Below are 15,883 nucleotides of genomic sequence, written 5' to 3' on the forward strand. Positions count from 1 at the left end.
AACTTTATTCCCTATAACTTAAAAAAAAAAAAAAACCTTTCAGACTTCTGCCTCTTTGTTACCACCCAGGAAAACCTACAGGTAAGATCATCCTAATCCAGTGAGCACCTTGGGGTTTCTAACACGAGTGCTTTGGCCCACCAGACTTTCATATCCACTCGTAGGGTGAGACTTGGGGAAAATAAACTAGTCCCTAGTCCCAGCAAACCCAGAGACTTTGTTTTTTGCTTAAACTATTTGGCCCTGGATTTCTGTCACTTGTAACCTAGAGTCCTAACTAATATGTCAGGAATATTCAACTTTTAACACATAAAATTTGCAAAGTAAACCAGGTAGGTAACCTTGTTCAGACTACCAGTGCTAAAACAATTCATGCCATACCATTGTTGCCTTTGATGTTGAGGCCTTTCGGTCACCTACAGAAGTTCCTATGGTGCTAGAAGCCAGACTTCCAAGAAACATAAAATCTGTTGTAGGTGTTCCAGGAAGGTAAAAGGAAAACCACCTTTCTGACCAGATGAGGACGTTTGGAAAATGGAGGAATGCCGTGCTCAAAGAGCCTTTCTTCTAAGCTTCTCTGACTCTCCCCTCCTGTCCCTTTTGTCTACATTCTGATATACTCCACGCCTGAGCCCTTTACCAAGTCCCACTTTTCTCAAGAGATTCTTTAGATAGCATTAGCTCTGTGTGAGAAGGTATCCCGTTCATCAAGAAACTAACCCAATCTTAGCTCCTCCCCTCGCCTTCATGCCTGTAGTGGCAGCTGTTGAGACGTAGCCATTCCTTAGATTTACAAGTTTCTCAAGCAGGTCTTCTCCATCCTTAACTCATGATATTCAGTTCTTTGCTGCTCCAATTATTACTTCTTTGGTCACACACAGAATTTCAGAACAGATGGACCTGGATGCCAAATGTTGCTGTAAAGTTTAACGTTTTTCTTGCTCTAAATTTAAAATGTCACTATAATACTCAGTCTATGAAGAATTTAAAGCTATTGTTTTTAAAAAGTGCCCTATAACTCCTGGAGAAGTAGTAGTACATTAACACATTACCTAAGAATAGAGTTAGTATATAGAAAACCACCCACCCACATATGCTACAAGTACATCTAATATATGAATACAAGAATTTGTCTTGTTTTATAGCAGTAGCACAAGAACTTCTATGTTAGTCATGTATTTTTATTTTCTTTATTTTCTGATGCTTTAACACCTTGGGGCCTTATTGACCCTAGAGGGACTACCCGTCCTATGGTTAGCTAATTCCTAGAGATAGCAGACAATTCATCCTGGAGTACTCCTTTTATATGCAAGCCATATAAAATCCAGAGCCCATACCTTTAGCCATCTCCTTTATTAGGCTATCACATGCTGAGCAAGCCACTATCCTGCCCTAATCACCACAAGGAAGGTAAGGTGCCAAGACAACTAGAGACAGCCCCTACACCCCAGAGTCCACTGAAATTATTCACACTGGCCAATTCTAAGCCTGCTTATCCTGCTTTGCCTTGCCTTTTTCACAGAAACTACAGTAAAGGCTCTTGCACACAGTTTCCTCTGCTTCCTCTGCCTGCTTTCCAACTCTGGTGCTTTCTTGGGTGGCACTGATGGAGAAGTATGCTTCATGTTTCTAGGGATCTGTGGGTATGAACTTCTTCCTTCATGAAAGTCATTTCTGTGTCTATATGTCTTACCATATCTGATTAAAATAAATCCTGGGTACATTTAAAAATACATCCTAATCCTATTAACTATTCAGCAAAATAGCTTCTAGTAGTAAATGTATTATTAATCTAATATTTTCTACAATATTCAGAGGTTTCCTTGTGAAACATTTTAAGTAAGACTTCAAGAGAGGAAAATTCAACCCCACTGAGACTATTTTGGAATGAATCACTTCCATATTCTTTAGGAAAAACTCAGTAATAAAGTTTATTGAGTTGGATTAGTGGTCTAATAATCTCTATAATCTCTTTTTGATATGAATAAAATACTGTGAGTCACCTAAGGAAAAATAATTTTCCCTTTTGTAGATTAGAAGTGATTTCAGAAATTTTTACAAAACTCAAGGGGAAAGGCATTGCTTCTAACAACTTCCCTAATTGTTCATTCAGAACTGGTGGTTTATCTTGTAATTTATTTAGGAAGGAGCTATTAAGAAGCAAGTGACCCTCACATGTGACTAGCTAGTGTTTCCTCCCCTGGAGGAAATTAATCTTGTGACAAATTATGCATTTTCTTTTAGTTGATGTTTAAATGAGAATGGAGTTCATGGCCTGGATGTGGACAAAATATATTTATAAATGCCTGGCTGAGCTACACACAAGAGCTACATTAATGTAACCTTTCATAATTCATATTATGAAATAAAAACATCATTGTCCCAGAGAAGTTATTTTTCCTCCATTTAGAAGAGGAACTTGAAAAAAGTTCTGTATATAAAAACAACCAGGGGTAGAGCCAGGTGGGCCCATTCCTTTATGCAATGGACCTCAAACTCTAATTTAAATAAAATCACTTGTAGAGCTTATTAAAAGTGTGTATTCATGGGCCATACTCTCCAGAGATTCTAATTCAAAAGTCTGAAGAGAGGGTCAAGAATCTGCATTTTTATCAAGAAGTCTGTATCCTGACACAGGTGTTCCAAGAATCACAATATAATAGTCACAGGGAAACCACTAGCCTGCTTTGCCTGCTTTGGAAGACTCGTTGTTGAGCCATGTATGCAGTCAGCTGCCAGCTTTTGGGTTCTAAAGTATCTCCTAGTAGCAGCTTCTCTCTAAACATCGGGTTGATAATATTAAGTTCATGTATATAGTATATATACATTTATAGGTAGGTAGATCTAGATACCTAGATATAGTTATGTTACTGATACCACCTCATCTGATCCAGACATAAATGGGTAAAATTTCCAGCTCAGTCACTTACTGACTATCCAAGTCAGACCAAGTTAAACACTTTGAATCTGCTTCCTCATTTTTTAAATGGAATTATAATGCCACTTCACAAAATTGTGATGAGGATAAAAGGAGCATTTGTATATAATGCATTTAACCCAGTACCCAGCAAAGAACAAGGATAGGAGTGGAGACAATACAACCGATTGATGTTTTATACATTTGTAAAGAAATTGTTGTATGGTTTCCAGAGCTCTTTCAAACACATCATTCAATTATATCCTCACAATATGCATGTGAGGTAGAGGGTACAGATTATTGTTCCAGTTTTAAAATGAAGTTTAATCTTAGTCTGCTGCCATGATCATTTGATCATAGGCTCAGTGGGAAAAAATGAGCCTCAAAGTGGTTGAGAGAGTAGGAGTTTCTTTTGCCTTTTGAAGCCAAGGAATTAGTGTGCGCCCGAATGCTTCTTAAAACTTCAGAGCTCAAGGTGAATTTCCAATCTGTAGAATGGCAGAGTAGTAGTGGTTAAGAGCATAGGTTTTGGAGTAGACAAATTTGGCTCTGCCACTTTAATAGTTGTGTTAACTTGACAATGATATTTAAGTCTTCTAAGCCTCGATAGCTTCTTATAAAAATGAGACTAATAAAGCAATGATTAAATAATTTTCACAATAGCAATAATATCTAATATTTATTGACACCTCCGTAAAATATTTTGTACAGTGTATAGCAGAGTAATGCTCAGAATAGAGCTAGTATATAAGAAACCACCCACCCACACATGCTACAGGTACTGCTAATGTATAGGAACGGTTATTACTGTTACTAACAAAGAGTAAAGCAATAAATTTTTTATTAATGAGAACAGATAGCTAATGGACGAATTATTAGTCAGTATTATAACCACTTACTTTATTAGGAAACAGAGTAAACATGAGGAAACTATGTAGCTAGGCCCAGATCACAAAATGACTCCATGGCAGGGTCAGATTTCTGCCCTGTCCGAGACCTTGTCTCTTCTCCAGGGATCACTGCGATCCTTTCATTTTACTCGAAAGACTTTCACTTGGAGAATTCCCTCGTAGAGTTCCATGGCTTTATACCAAATGTTTGGGATCTGGAAAATTACCTTATACTCTGATGTTTAATATTCTGAGTTTCTGTTAAACATGGAGTTTTTGCTGAGTTAAAGGCCCACACAGTTCTTACAGGTTCCAGTTTGGAACCAACCCTAAATCTTTTGTGGCTTTGAGTTAGTCTTGGCAAAACACTTCCAGAGTGGGAGGATTTTTTAATGGGTTTCTTTAAAGAGTCACTTTAAAGCATTCATTTAGGCTCAAACCAAAGTAAACTGACCAATCTATTCCCATGGATTTTAGAGGAACAAGGGTTAGAATTCAGAGGAAATGTGGTAAGCAAAGCCTACTGAGAATTTGGTTGATACTGCAGGCCATTAAGTGACCATGGTGTCACTAAAAGGAACTTTCTCACAAAGGAATTTTCTCACAAAAGTTCCTACTGTGTTATGCTCCCATAATATTAGAAGTGTTTTGAATATATATCTGTATATATACACACATAATATTTATACTTTGTACCAATGCCAAAGGTTGTCATAAAGTTGATATTTTGCTGAATATCAAATATCAAACTTCCAGTATAAAAGAATAACTCTAAAAAATTTTTATTGACTATAGCAGTGAAAATTTAAAAGTCTAACATGACAGTGAAGAACCATAATTTTCCAAACACTGTAGCTGCTAACAGCTCCTACAGTTATTACAGAGCACATCTGCCTTACTGAGTAGATATTTTTCTAAGTAAAAGACAAAGATATTTTCCCACAATACTTTTTTTCCCTCTTCTCCATAGTTTTTATATTCTTTGTTAGATCTGAAAATTGTATATGACTTTGGAGCTTTTTCACCCTCAGGAATATTTGAGATGGGAAGCTGATATTCTGCTCTTAATTCTTTCTCATAAGTTATGGAGAATGGGGCTTTTTTTTCCTGAAAGAACTCATGGCTCAAATATATTTTAAAAGTTAAAAAATATGTCTTATATTGGTGACATCGTTTAGTATTAGGATGAATGTTAGTATCCAATAATTCTATAAAGATTAAAAGAATAATACCATTTTATTTCTATTGTACTCTATCTTTAAAATAATGTAATAATTGTTTTTAATAGTTTTCCTAAATCTATCTAGCTAAAGTACCTTCTCTTCTTTTAACATTCAGTCAAATTTCTTATTTTGTTAACTCTTATCTTTTTTTAATTGAGATATAATTGACATACAGCATTGTGTAAGTTTATGGTGTACAACATGTTGATTTGATACCTTTATATATTGCAATAAGATTACCACTGTAGCATTAGCTAACACCTCTAGCACATCACATAATTATAATTTCATTTTGTGTGAGAACATTTAAGATCTAATCTCTTAGCAACTTTAAAGCATATAATACATGATTGTTGACTATTGTCACACTACTGTGCATTAGATCTTCAAAACTTATTTATCTTCTAACCACAAATTTGTACCCTTTGGCTATCACCTCCATCTCCCCATTTCTCCCACTTCCCAGCCCTTGTAATAGCCATACTACTCTGTTTCTATGAATTAGCTTTTTTAGATTTCACATACAGCATACCTCAGAGATATTGCAGGTTTGGTTCCAGACCACTGCAATAAAGCAAGTCACACAGATTTTTGGTTTCCCAAAAGTTATGAAAGTTATGTTTACACGGTACTACAGTCTATTAAACGTGCTATGGTATTATGTCTTTAAAAACATGTACATACCTTAATTAAATAATCCTTTATTACTAAAAATGCTAACCATCATCTGGGCCTTCAGCAAGTTGTAATGTTTTTACAATACTATGATCAGATATAATTGATCATAGGTCACCATAACAAAATACAATAATAATGAAAAGGTTTGAAATATCACAAGAATTACCAAATGTAAAACAGAGACATGAAGTGAGCAAATGCTCTTGGAAAAAAATGGCACTGATAGACTTGCTCAACACAGGATTGCAACAAAACTTCAATTTGTAAAAAACTCAGTATCTGCAAAGTGCAATAAAGCTAAATGCAGTAAAACGAGGCATGCCTATATAAGTAAGATCATGCAGTATTTGTCTTTGTCTGACTTATCTCACTTGGCATAATGGGTCCATCCATGTTGTTAAAAATAGCAAGATTTCCTCCTTTTCCATAATTTTCCAAACACTGTAGCTGCTAACAGCTCCTACGGTTATTACAGAGCACATCTGCCTTACTGAGTAGATATTTTTCTAAGTAAAAGACAAAGATATTTTCCCACAATACTTTTTTTCCCTCTTCTCCATAGTTTTTATATTCTTTGTTAGATCTGAAAATTGTATATGACTTTGGAGCTGTATTCCATTGTATTCCAATGTATTCCATTGTATACATATACCACATCTTGTTTATCCATTTATCCATTGATGGACACTTAAGTTGTTTCCATATTTTGGCTATTGTGAGTAATGCTCTAATAAACATGAGGTGCAGATATCTCTTCAATATGCTGTTTTTATTTCCTTTGTATATCTACCCAAAAGTGGGATTGCTGAATCATTATGGCAGTTCCACATTTAATATTTTGAGCAACCTCCATACTGGCTTTAGTATCAGGGTAATGCTGGTTTTGTAAAATGAGTTTGGGTGGGTTCCCTACTCTTCAAATTTTGGAAGAGTATGAGAAGGATTGGCATTAATTCTTCTCTAAGTGCTTGGTAAAATTTACAGGGAAACCATGTGTTTCTGGCCTTTTCTTTCTTGGGAGGTTTTTGATTACTGATTGAATATTCTTACTTATTATTGGTCTGTTCAGATCTTCTACTTCTTCATGATTCTTGATTGGTTGTCATGAATCTTGATAGATTGTATCTTTTTCTAGGAATTTATCCATTTGTTCTAGGTTATCTAGTTTGTTGGTATGTAATTTTTCATAGTAGACTCTTATGATCTTTTGTATTTTGTGTTATTGATTTTAATAACTCCTTTCATTTCTGATTTTATTTATCTGAGTCTTTCCTCTCTTTTTCTCAGTTAGTCTACCTAATGGTTTGTCAGTTTTGTTTATCTTTATTGTTTATTTATTTATTTCTTTGGCCACGCTGCGCGGCATGCGGGATCTTAGTTTCCCTTACCGGGGATCGAACCCACGCCCCCTGCAGTGGAACTGCAGAATCTTAACCACTGGACCACCAGGGAAGTCCCAATTTTGTTTATCTTTTTAAAAAATCAGCCCTTAGTTTCTTTTTTTCTGTTGTTTTTCTAGTCTCAATGTCATTTATTTACATTCTGATCTTTCTTATTTCCTTCATTCTGCTAGCTTTAGGCATAGTTCTTTTTCTAATTCCTTGAAGTGTACAGTTAGGTTGTTTATTTGAGATTTTTCATTTTCTTAGTGTTGGCATTTATCATTATAATCTTCTCTCTTAGAACTACTTTTGCTGCATCCTATAAATTTTGGTATGTTGTGTTTCCATTTTCATTTCTTTCAAGACTTTTTAAATTTCCCTTTTGATTTCTTCTTTGATTCAATGTTTGTTTAGGGGTATGTTGTCTTAATTTCCACATATTTGTGAATTTTCAAGTTTTCTTCTGTTATTGATTTCTAGTTTCATACTATTATGGTCCAAAAAGATACTTGGTATTTCAATCTTCTTAAATTTGCTAAGACTTGTTTTGTGAGCTAACATATGATATATCCTGGAGAATGTTCCGTGCATGCTTGAGAAGAATGTGTATTCTGCTGCTGTCAGATGGAATGTTCTGTATATGTCTGATAGGTTCATTTGGTCTAAAGTAAAATTCTAGTCCAATATCTCCGTATTAATTTTCTGTCTGGATTATCTATCCACTGTTGAAAGTGAAATACTGAAGTTCCCTACTATTATTATATTGTTCTCTGTTTCTCCCTTTAGATCTGTTAGTATTTGCTTAATATGTTTAGGTGCTCCAGTGTTAGGTGTATACATATTTACAATTGTTATATCCTCTTGATGAATTGACCTCTTTATCATTATATAATGATTACCTTCTTTGTCTCTTGTTACAATTTTTACTTAAAGTCCATTTTGTCTGATATAAATGTGGCTAACCCTGTTCTCTTTTGATTTCCATTTGCATGGAATATCTTTTCCATTCCTTCACTTTGCACCTATGTGTGTCCTTAAAGGTGAAGTGAATCTCTTGTAGGCATATACTTGGGTCTTGCGTTTTTTTTTTATTCTGTCAGCTACTTTATGCCTTTTGATTGGAGAATTTAATCTGTTTACATTTTAGTAATTATTGATAGGTGAGGACTTACTAATGCCATCTTATTGTTTTCTGGCTATTTTGTACTTCCATTGCTTCTCTCTTCCTCTCTTGCTAGCTTCCATTGTGAATTCATGATTATCATAGTGGTATGCTTTAATTCCCTTCTCTTTATCTATTGTGTATCTACTGTAGGTTTTTACTCTCTCGTTACCATGAGGGTTATTTAAAACATCTTTTGCCAGTTATTTTAAGCTGATAACAACCTAACTTTGATCACATCTAGAAACTCTACCCTTTTATTCCTTCCCCCCATTTTATGTTTTAATGTAATAATTTAACTCTTTTTATTGCATATCCATTAACTAATTATTGTAGCTATGGTTATTTTAATACTTTTGTCCTTTAACCTCTATACTTAGAGTTAAGTAGTGCCACCATATTACAGTGTTGGACTATTCTGAATTTGACTATATACTTAACTTTACCTGTGGTTTTTATATTTTTATATATTTACATGTTACTAATTAATGTCCTTTTATTTCAACTTTAAGAACTCCTGTCAGCATAGGCAGGTCTTGTGGTGATGAATTCCCTCAGCTTTTGTTTGTCTGGGAAAGTCTTTATCTCTCCTTCATTTATGAATGACAGGTTTGCCAAGGTATTCTTGGTTGGCAGTTTTCTTCTTTCAGTGCTTTGAATATATCATCCCACTTTCTCCTGGCCTGCAAGGTTTCTGCTGAAAAATCTGCTGTTAGCCTTATGAGAGGGTTCCCTTATACATGAGGAATTTCTTTTGTCTTGCTGCTTTTAAAATTCTCTGTCTTTGATTTTAGACAATTTTATCATAATATGTCTTGGAGAAGATCATTTTGAGTTGAAATTGCTTGTAAACTTATATGCCTCATGAACTAGAATGTCCAGTCTCTCCCCAGATTTGGGAGGTTCACAGTCATTATTTCTTAAAATAAGCTTTCTACCCCTTTCTCCCTCTCTTCTCCTTCTATGACTCTAATAACACATAGATTATTTCTCTTGATAGTATCCTATAGTTCATGTAAGCCTTCTTCACCTTCTTCACTCTTTTTCATTTATCATTTTATTTTCAATTTTTCTTTGTTATCCTCTGGCTGGTAATTTCAAATGACCTGTATTCTACTTCATAGATTCTTCCTTCTGCTTCATTGATAGGCTGTTGACAGTTTCTATTTCATTTTTTCCATTCATTGCATTCTTCATCTCCAGAATTAGTTTGGTTCTCTTTTTATGATTTTTGTTTCTTTTATACTTCTCATTTGTTCATGTATTGTATCCCTGATTTTGTTGAATTGTCTTTCTGTTTTCTAGTAGCTCACTGAGCTTCCTTAAAACAGTTATTTTGAATTCTTTATCAGGCAAATCTCAGACCTCCATTTCTTTGGGATCACTTACTGGAAAATTAGCCTTGGTAATTAGCCTTTGGTAGTGTCCAGTTTCCTTGACTTTTTATATTTCTTGAAGTCTTACATTGCTGTCTTTGCATTTGAAGAAGCAGCCACCTCTTCTAGTCTTTACTGACTGACTTCAGGAGAGAAATGTACTCCATCAGCCCTGTTAGGGATTCTGAGGTTTTCTTAGAGCTTTTCTGTGGGTATGTCTACTCCACACTTCTTACTCCCTCTGGGAGGGAAATTCTTAAGACTGTATGCCTTCTCTTGATCCTGCAAAGCCAGACCAGGTTCTGACAGCTTCTCATTTTCTTTATTTTCCTAGGGCACTTCTCAGTTTTGTGTGCTTTTTCCCAGTCCTGTAAACTTGGGTCAGCTTTCTACACATGTGCATACATGCTCCCGAGCTATTTGCAAAGCCTTGCTTCCACCATCCTCAGGCGTGTACACGGGGAGCCAGCCACAGGGTTGGGAGGTAGTAGAGTGTGGGTGAAGCATGCAGAATGTTGGGGGTACCCACGGGCCAACTGGGGAGATCTGTAGGCAAGGTATCTGAAGCAGCCTAAGAGCTGGCTTCTTGATGGAGTCTGCCATATGGCTAGTAGGATCTGCATCCCTTCGATATGTTCCATTCTGAGCTCTGACTGCTATTATCCCAGCTACTCCCTGTCCCTTAGTCATGCAGCACACCTCACGGTTCTAGATGGGGCAAGAAAGGAATTGGTATCTTTAACGGCCTCCTGCATAGCTGAGAAAGTTAAACTATTCCTCTTACCCCCTTCAATCCATTCAACCTCAGATTTTTACTCCAACAGTGAAAGGAACTTTTCCGCTGGACTACCCCCAGACATCTCCAAAGGCACTCTTGTCTGTGAGTGATTGTCTAAATCAGTGTTTTTTGGATGGAAGATGGTAGAAAGCTCCTACTTCACCATTTTGGTATCTAACTCTGCCTTCACCTCTTTTTTTTAAATCATGATGTTACACTGACATCTTGTGGTAATTGATACGGCTTGTTTGTCCTAAACTGACAAAATTAAGCAAGTAGTGACATAATTCAAAAAGGAAGAGAGATATTATTGAGTTGTAGACATTGTGCTTAGTGCTGTAGTAAGAATTAAATAGCTTGCCCAAAGTTATATGTGTGGGGAATCCAGAATTTGACTTTAGGTAGTTTGACTCTAGCAATGTGCTTTCCAACATGATAGTGACTAGCCATGTGTGGCTTTTTAATTTAAATTAATTAAATTATATAAAACTAGAAATTCAGTTCCCTTAACAGCCACATTACAAGTGCTCAATAGCTACACATGCCTAGTGAGTACCATCCTGGACAATGTAGAGAATATCTCCATTTTTGCAGAAACCCTTATTGGACAGCACTGCCCTAGAAGCAAAACTCGACATCTCTACTACACCACTTCACCTGTGCTTTTATATAACATTGTCAGAGTATTAAAGCAAGTTTATTCTCAAAATTTTAATTATTCCTTCTCTGCAGATGACTATTACAAGTATATATCTGGCTTGGCAATTTTCCTAATTATCAGTGCCACATTTCCATCTGTATGGCAGATTTGTTCACTTGGACACTCTAATATAAACCCAAACTTTCATTTTTAAACAGAATGTCACTTTTTCCCCCAAACCAGCTTCCTCTCCTCACTTCCCCATTTCCATCTTTCCTACTCTTTTATTCCCAGTCTCTGAAGTTTAGTCATTGAACTTTTATTTTTGATTCCTTCTTTCTTGTCCTCTGAATCTGTATCTTGTCAACCTTTCCTTAAAAATATCTCTCAAATATGACTTTCTTACTGCTATCAAACTAGACCATAATGGGTCTGCCTAAATCTTGTCTTTTCCCAAGTCCTTACAGTCAACCCTTGACATCAGATTAAATATATCAAGTATCAATGGCCCTGTCACTCTCATTCTCAGAAAATTATAATAATTGCCTGAAAAATTGGGCAGTGCCTTCTACAATCTTATCTACCTTATCTCTTTCTTGATTTTGGCATGAACTGTTCATTCTAACCAGACCGATCTCATGCCTCTTGTGAAATAATTCACCTTTGCATTCCTGAAATTATGTTCTTGTTCCTCCTCCACAAATCTCCATTTATTGACATCTTAACCACCCTCCAAAGACTAACCTCAGGGTCCTTCTCATCTGTGGTAAAGCCATTTAGGTCATAATGTTCTTTGTAGATGCTGGAATAGTCACTCTATGTACTATTCATCACATAACTTCCTGTCTTGCTGGGTGTGATAGTCAGGATTCTCCAGAAAAACCTATTTTTGTCTATATCTATATCTATCTGTATCTGTCTATCTAGAGAGACAGAGATTGGAAATGGGGAGCACTGATTTTTAAAAATTGGCTCACATGAATGTGGTGGGCTGGCAAGCCCAAAATCCTCAGGACAAGCTAGCAGGCTAGAAATTCTAGCAAGAAGTTGAAGTTTTGAGTCTGAAGACAGTCCTTGAAGTAGAATTATTTCCTTTTTAGAGGACCTCAGTCTTCTCTCTTAGGGTTTTAACAGATTAGATGATGCCCACCCACGTTATGAAGGGTAATCTGCTGTACTCAAAATCTACCAACTTAAATGTCAATCACAACTAAAAAAATACCTTCACAACACCCTTTAGATTGGTGTTTAATCAAAAAACTGGGTGTCGTTGCCTAGCCAAACTGACCCATAAAATAAACCATCACATCAGATATATATAACTTTGGAGCTCTTATATATAATTCTCAACTCTGCAATCTAGGTAGACATGTGGAGGGAAGAAGATAACAGCATTTGAGGAAATGCAGTAAGACAAAGTATAAATATTAGAGGATATGTAAACAATTGGAGCTTGTTTTTTTTTTTTTAATTTTATTGGAGTATAGTTGCTTTACAATGTTGTGTTAGTTTCTACTGCAGCAAAGTGAATCAGCTATACATATACATGTATCCCCTCTTTTTTGGATTTCCTTCCCATTGAGGTCACTACAGAGCATCGAGTACAGTTCCCTGTGTTATACAGTAGGTTCTCATTAGTTACCTATTTTATACATAGTATCAATAGTGTATATATGTCAATCCCAATCTCCCAATTCCTTGCACCCCCCCTTTCCCCCTTGATATCCATATATTTGTTCTCTCCGCCTGTATCTCTCCTTCTGCTTTGCAAATAAGATCATCTATACCATTTTTCAAGATTCCACATATATGCATTAATATATGATATTTGCTTTTCTCTTTCTGACTTACTTCACTCTGTAATGACAGTCTCTAGGTCCATCCACGTCTCTACAAATGACCCAATTTCGGCTTTTTATGGCTGAGTAATATTCGATTGTATATATCTACCACATCTTCTTTATCCATTGCTCTGTCGATGGACGTTTAGGTTGCTTCCATGTCCTGGCTATTGTAAATAGTGCTTCAATGAACATTGGAGTGCATGTATTTTTTTGAATTATGGTTTTCTCTGGATACATGCCCAGGCAAGGGATTGCTGGACCATATGGTAGCTGTATTTTTAGTTTTTTAAGAAACCACCATACTGTCCTCCATAGTGGCTGTACCAATTTATATTTCCACCAACAGTGAAGGAGGGTTTCTTTTTCTCCATAACCTCTCCAGCATTTATTATTTGTAGACTTTTTAATGATGGCTTTTCTGACTGGTGTGAGGTGATGCCTCATTGTAGTGTTCATTTGCATTTCTGTAATAATTAGCAATATTGAGCATCTTTTTGTGTGCATATTGGCCATCTGTATGTCTTCTTTGGAGAAAGGTCTTTTTATGTCTCCTGCCCATTTTTTGATTGGGTTGTTTGTTTTTTTATGTTAAGCTGTATGAACTGTATGTTTGTATATTTTGGAAATTAATCCGTTGCCAGTAGCATTGTTTGCAAATATTTTCTCCCAGACCACAGGTTGTCTGTTTTGTTTATGGTTTTCTTTGCTGTGCGAAAGCTTTTCCATTTAATTTGGTCTCATTTGTTTATTTTTGTTTTTATTTCCATTATTTTAGGAGAGGGATCCAAAAAAAATATTGCTGAAATTTATGTCAAAGAGTGTTCTGCCTATGTTTTCCTCTAGGAGTGTTAGAGTATCTGGTCTTAACATTTAGCTCTTCAATCCATTTTGAGTTTATTTTTGTATGTGGTGTTAGAGAATGTTCTAATTTCATTCCTTTACATGTAGCTGCAAGTTTTCCCAGCACCACTTATTGAACATACTGTCTTTTCTCCATTGTATATTCTTGCCTCCTTTGTCATAGATTAATTGACCATAAGTGTGTGGGTTTATTTCTGGGCTTTCTATAAGCATGCCCATTCTGGCCACTTTTATTCAACATACATTTGGAAGTCCTAGCCACAGCAATCAGAGAAGAAAAGGAAATAAAAGGAATCAAAAATTGGAAAAGAAGTAAAACTGTCCCTGTTCACAGATGATATGACACCATACATAGAAAATCCCAAAATACTACCAGAAAACTATTGATACTACAGTCATCAACGAATTTGGTAAAGTTTCAGGATACAAAATTAATACACAGAAATCTGTTGCATTTTTCTACACAAACAACAAAAGATCAGAAAGAAAAATTAACTATATCACATCTTATACACTGGAATATTACTCAGCCATAAAAAAAAGAATGAAATAATGCAATTTGCAGCAACATGGATGGACCCAGGGGTTATCATAGTAAGTGAAGTAAGTCAGACAGAGAAATATATAATTAATATGTGGAATCTTAAAATAAATGATACAAATGAACTTATATACAAAACAGAAATAGACCCACAGACAGAAAACAAACTTATGGTTACCAAAGGGAAAGGGTGGGGGAGGGATAAATTAGGAGTTGGGGATTAACATATACACACTACTATATATAAAATAGTTAACCAACAAGGACCTACTGTATAACACAGGGAACTCTACTCAATATTCTGTAATAACCTACAAGGGAAAAGAGTCTAATATATACATATGTGTAACTGAGTCACTTTGCTGTACATCTGAAACTAACACAGCATTGTAAATCAACTATACTTCAATTTAAAAAAAGAAAGAAATTAAGAAAACAATCCAATTTGCCACCACATAAAAAAAAAAAAAAACCTAGGAATAAACCTACCTAAGGAAGCAAAAGACGTGAAAACTATAGATGCTGATGAAAGAAATCAAAGATGACACAAACAGATGGAAGGATATTCCGTATTCTTGGATTAGAAGAATCAATATTGTTAAAATGACCATACTGCCGAAAGCAATCTACAGATGCAATGCAACCCCTATCAAATTACCAATGGTATTTTTCACAGTATCAGAAAAAAGTTCTTTTAATTTCTAGGGAAACACAAAAGACCTTGAAGAGCCAAAATAATCTTGAGAAAGAAGAGTGGAGCCAGAGGAATCATGCTCCCTGACTTCAGACTATACTACAAAGCTACAGCCATCAAAACATTATGGTACTGGCATAAAAACAGATATTTAAATCAATGGAACAGGATTTACCACAATTTTCTTTTTAATTTAAATTATACAAGGGGGCTTCCCTGGTGGCGCAGGGGTTGGGGGTCCGCCTGCTGATGCAGGGGATGTGGGTTCGTGCCCCGGTCTGGGAGAATCCCACATGCTGCGGAGCGGCTGGGCCCGTGGGCCATGGCCGCTGGGCCTGCACATCTGGAGCCTGTGCTCCGCAACGGGAGAAGCCACAGCAGTGAGAGGCCCGCGTACCGCAAAATAAATAAATAAATAAATAAATAAATGAATAAATTATACAAGGTCCCAGGTGTTGCTGATTCTGCTGGTCTTGGGACCACACTGAGTAGTGAGGCTGCAGTACAGAGAAAAACTGTGTGTGAGTTCCTTAGGAGATGGGAAAATATCTTTTTATTTTTATAAACTAGCAGCCACATCATATAAGCTCAAAATTTGTTTCAATGAATTCATGAAGGAATAGGTAAATAAATATAATCTAATAGGGTAACTATGAATTGTAATACAAGTCAGAATGCTTCAATGAACCTAATACAGCTTTGAGCAAAGTTCAGAAGGAAATCAGAGAAGGAGGTGATTATTTACAGGTAATGACAGTGAGATAATTAAATGAATGCTTTTCATATAGGATTAGTCAATGAATATTTGTTGTGCAAATGTGCCATTGACATTGAAAAGATTTACTTATTATAATTACTAACTCAGCTAACTATAAAAAATATTATGGGACTAAACAA

Source organism: Aethalodelphis obliquidens, unplaced genomic scaffold (genome assembly GCF_003676395.1).
Source record: "Aethalodelphis obliquidens isolate GAN/ISIS:26980383/991018 unplaced genomic scaffold, ASM367639v1 scaffold5, whole genome shotgun sequence".
In the NCBI taxonomy this organism is placed as follows: Eukaryota; Metazoa; Chordata; class Mammalia; order Artiodactyla; family Delphinidae; genus Aethalodelphis; species Aethalodelphis obliquidens.